The 5,001-nt window shown below is 41.7% G+C and overlaps 1 pseudogene; it reads right to left on the bottom strand.

Annotated features, from left to right (window-relative positions):
* Positions 1 to 301: 301 nt before the first annotated feature.
* On the bottom strand, positions 302 to 417 carry LOC131189414 (U2 spliceosomal RNA; annotated as a pseudogene).
* Between the last annotated feature and the right edge of the window lie 4,584 nt (positions 418 to 5,001).

The raw sequence follows: 5,001 nt of genomic DNA, 5'->3' as shown, positions 1-5,001 counted from the left end.
AAAACTGTCCTTGTGTGTAGTTGTTCTGGTGTGCAGTGCTCTATAGCGGTTGTTTTGAGGGTAGAAGTTGAAACAATTTATGTCCAGGAAGTGAGGGGTCTGTAGACATTTTCACAGCCCTCTGGCTTCCTCTGGTTACCAGCAGGTCAAGTTAGTGATAAAAGGAAATGTGTGAATAGTTTTAGTTATAAGTTAAATGCTTCTAATTAAAATATTTTCTGACACCAGTTTATACCAGGTCTGCATCAAGTAATAAGAATAAAATACTTTCCAGTGTGTCTGCCAACATTGTACTATTATTATATGATTGTCTGTTTTAGAAAGAGTTTGTGACACCAGTAGGAAATCTTTTATACATACTTAAACTGATAAGAACAGATACTACACTTGATCTTAGCCAAAAGTCCAAGAAGTGATTATATCCACACAGCTTGTTCTGAGAAATGCCAGCCTTGCTTTTCATAAAGTTCATGGAGAAAATCTACCTATGTGGTTGCTGGGAGTTGAAAACAACTTGATGGCACATTATCAATCAATGATTCAGAATCTGTAGAATCAATAGAATCCATGACTGACAGAACTCAGCAACCCCTAAAAGTCCTCTTACCTGACATTTGGTGGTCAGAGGCTTCATATGGCATATGGGTTTGATGCATTCTCTGGAGCTAGTTTCATATTCCTGGTCCAATAATGTATCTCGAATAGGTTACTTCTTGTTGTAGATACTGGAGTTTGGTAGGTGAAGCTTTATGTCCTTTTTTTCCATCAAAGTAAGTGATGGGTGTCAATTTGACAGGCAGTTTTTGTTAGCGAAGTTAACAAAATAGGTTAAATAGGATGTGAGATGAACCACCACCAGATAATGAGGATGAGTCAGTTTTTCAAATGTGAGTCCAGGTATATTGTTGGCCTTTCCATATAAACATGTAGAGGTATTGCGATGAAGAATCCACAAGGATACTGAAAAAGGAAGCACACAAGTCCATGAGAGTGAAATAGATGGCTGTTGCACAAATTTCTGTAACAATGATAGCTGGAATTGGCAGGAGCAGGGCTTGGGGAATGTTGTAAGCACTGATAAATCTAAGACTGAATGAAACAAGAAATGGGGTATCCTTCAGATCAGTATTTGTTTTACATACTGTGAAAATTGGATGCTGTAATGGGAAGTACATTTTCGTAAAACTCCCTGTGCTAAGAAGGTGTGTATTAATTTCTGGATTGGTGCTATAGCCTCAGCTTGAATTTTGTATTGCAATAAGCATGGATGCAGTCCTGGATTTACTTGCACCTTTACAAGGGTTGCCCTTTTAAGAAGACCCACTTCAGTGCAATCCCAGCCCAATAGAGAGGCTGGAATGTCCTGTAAATCTGGGTGAAGGAAGTCTGTTTCGTTAGAAAAGAGTGTAGTTAAGCATTGAATGTGTCTGAGGGGAATGTCAAGAGAAAATGCTGACACATGGACTGTTGCTTGGAGAGGAGGTAGTTTATTTTTGAGAGCATAGCACAGAAAACACAACTTTCGAAAGGTAGTTTACAAAATTGGGGTGGTTAAGGTTGAAAGTTTTTAGAGGAAAAATGTGTATGTGAAAATGTTTCTTAAAGTGTTTATTCTGGCAGACATGTGATTCTCCTGGGAAACAGTTTTTAAGTAAATTTAGTAGTTATATAGATTTTCTCTTTTCATAATAACAGAATTGGAAGGGACCTTGGAGGTCTTCTAGTCTAACCCCCTGCCCAGGCAGGAAACCCTACACCATTTCAGACAAAGGGTTATCCAACATTTTGTTAAAAATTTCCAGTGTTGGAGCATTCACAACTTCGGCAGGCAAGTTGTTCCACTTATTAATTGTTCTAACTGTCAGGAAATTTCTCCTTAGTTCTAAATTGCTTCTCTCCTTGAGTAGTTTCCACCCATTGCTTCTTGTTCTACCCTCAGGTGCTTTGGAGAATAGTTTGACTCCCTCTTCTTTGTGGCAACCCCTGAGATGTCTCCCCTAGTCCTTCTTTTCATTAAACTAGACATACCTAGACATACCCAGTTCCTGCAACCATTCTTCATATGTTTTAGCCTCCAGTCCCCTAATCATCTTTGTAGCTCTTCTCTGCACTCTTTCTAGAGTCTCAACATCTTTTTTACATTGTGGCGACCAAAACTGAATGCAATTATAAAGTGGTATTAACACTTCATGTGATCTTGATTCTATCCCTCTATTTATGCAGCCCAGAACTGTGTTGGCTTTTTTGGCAGCTGCTGCACACTGCTGGCTCATATCTAAATGGTTCTCCACTAGGACTCCAAGATCCCTCTCACAGTTACTACTATTGAGCAAGTACCTGTGCATTTTGGGTTGTTTTTTTTTTTTGCCTAAATGTAGAACCTTACTTTTTTCACTATTGAATTTCATTTTGTTAGATAGCGCCCAATGTTCAAGTCTGTCATGATCCTCCTGTATCTTGAGCCTATCTTCTGGAGTGTTGGCTATTCCTGCCAACACTCTAGGAATGATGTATATGATGCTGGGCGCTGTCCCTGTGTATCAAAGGAAGTCAATATTCTAAAGAATTTCCTCTGTTTGTTTATTCTGTGTATGATCTAATCAACTCTAGTAAGGGTGTCACCTGTGGGCTAGGTTTAGTCTCACAATATTTGTATTTGCAATATTGTCTCATTTTTGTAACATTGTTTCCTCTGGTTACTGGCAGGTCAAGGAATTTATAAATAGTTTTATTTTCAAATTAAATGCTTCTTATTAAAATACTTTCTGACACCAGTTTTAGAATTGGGAATAGGAATAAAATACTTCCTGGAGTGCCTTCCAACATTATACCACCTTTATAAGACTATCTGGTCCAGAAAGAATTCATGGAACTAGTAGGAATTCTTGTATACATGCTTTAATTATATTGACAGAGCTCATTTTGAGAAATATAGCCTTGCACTCATCAAGTTCCTAGACAAAATCTATTTATGTGGTTACTAGGAGCTGAAACCAACTTCACATAATCAATCTATGTCATAAAGTGTGAAAAACTACACAGATTCAAACCATTCTGAGTATGTAATATGAAATAAGGAAAGGTCTAATCATTTCTATTGGCTTCAATAGAATGAACATCCTAAATTTCATTTCTGTTATTGAAAATTTCAACTTGTCAATGAACTTGAAATTAGTGCAGAGCATAGAAGAGTGACTGACAAGATCAATATTTTAGCTTATTTATAGTTTTGTAACACTACGATCAGTTGTTCAAAAGTAAATGTATATTACACTCTTGTCTTTTCTAACCAACCATTCGTGAGGATTTGAATTCTTAGAATTACTCTCCTGCAAGTTGGGTTTGCTTGTTTACGCCTCCTCATTTGTATGCATTATCCTATCACTGGTCAAAATAGCATCATGTGGTATAAAGATTATGACACCAAGCAGCTTTGTTCCTAGAAACTCATCATAGCCCATTCCAAGTTTGTGAAAGATCTTGGTTATAGTGACTGTCCCGCTTTTGGCGGGACAGTCCCGCTTTTTAATAATTTGTCCCGCGTCCCGCAGCAATTCCAAAAAGTCCCGATTTTTGTTGTTGTTTCACTCCCATTCTGAAAATGGGAGGCGGCAACGCAAGAGGAGGAGGCGGAGAAGGGGGAGTGGCGGAGAAGGGGGCGTGTTGTGTCTTGTCCACTCTCACCGCAGCCGGGGTCTGCTTATCTGCTCCCGAACACGGAGGAATGTATGCCTCCCGGCCCCAGTTCTGGCTCCATGCCCAGACAAGCTGCAGAGGAGGGGGCACCTCCCGGTCCCAGCCCTGGCTCCATGCCCAAGCAGGCTGCAGAGGAGGGAGCATCCCCCGGCCCCAGCCCTGGCTCCATGCCCAGGCAAACGGAGCAGCTAGACCCCTCCCCCTCCTCCACAGCATGTGAGCCTGAGGAAAGTTTACTTCCAACAACAGCTGATTGGCGTGACCCTCGCATCAGAAGATTGGATAGGCGGAGGCAACAGAAGGAAGGGAGGGGCAGGCCTTAATGAGTGCTGAGTCATGGAGCCACACCCCATGGCCTATATAAAGGATCTGCTTTCCGGCAGTCTCTGAGTCAGGCAAAGTCGAACTTATCTTGCTGAAGTCACTTACTGGTCTCCTGCCTGCTCTGAGGACTTTGCTAGGACTTTGGGCAGAGCTGCAGAGGCAAGCCTGATTCGGATTTCCCTGACCCGGCCGTCAGCGGAGGAGTGGGACATGACAGGGCGCGAGAGGGAGGAGAGACGCCGCTTGACTTCACCCGAGAGGAACAGAAGAGCGGAGAGGAGATCCGAGGAGATCCGAGCCTGCCTGGAAGAGCGGAGAAGCAGCAGCCGCTCCTCCTCCTTCAGGCAGGTTGCAAGACTCAGCGTGCATGCGCAACCCCCCCACCAATGGTGTCCCGCTTTGCCATCGCTGAAATCTGGTCACTTTAATCTTGGTTGTCCCCAAGTCCTCTTCTCCTTGTTTATCTCCCAACTCAATCTTACCCACACTTGGCTGGAGAGGGCAAAGGAAGACAGCAGTAGCTACAGCTTGCTTGTGGGAGATGAATGAACAGAGTTGCTGGTTGGAGGATGTAGTTACTAATTTCCCTAATACTTATCTACAGATAATTGATTTATGACCACAACTAAGCCCAACATTTCTGTTGCTAAGCAAGATAATAGTTGTTAAGTGAATTTTGTCCCACTTTATGATCTTTCTTGCCACAGCTGTTAAGTGAATCACCCCAATTGTTAAGTTAGTTAACATGGGTGTTAAGTGAATCTGGCTTCCCAATTAACTCTGCTCGACAGAGGGTCACAAAAGATGATCACATGACCCTGCAACCATCATAAATAAACACACTGTAAGCTGTCCTGAGTCTTCGGAGAAGGGCAGGATATAAATGTAAATAATAATAATAAAAAATACATGCCATTTGTCAAGCAGCCAACTTTTGATCACATAATCATGGGTATGCTGAAATGGTCATGTGAAAAATGA

This window comes from Ahaetulla prasina, chromosome 1, assembly GCF_028640845.1.
Source record: "Ahaetulla prasina isolate Xishuangbanna chromosome 1, ASM2864084v1, whole genome shotgun sequence".
NCBI lineage: Eukaryota > Metazoa > Chordata > Lepidosauria > Squamata > Colubridae > Ahaetulla > Ahaetulla prasina.
The sequence above is the reverse complement of the archived record's forward strand: the minus strand, read 5'-3'. Positions and strand labels throughout refer to the sequence as shown.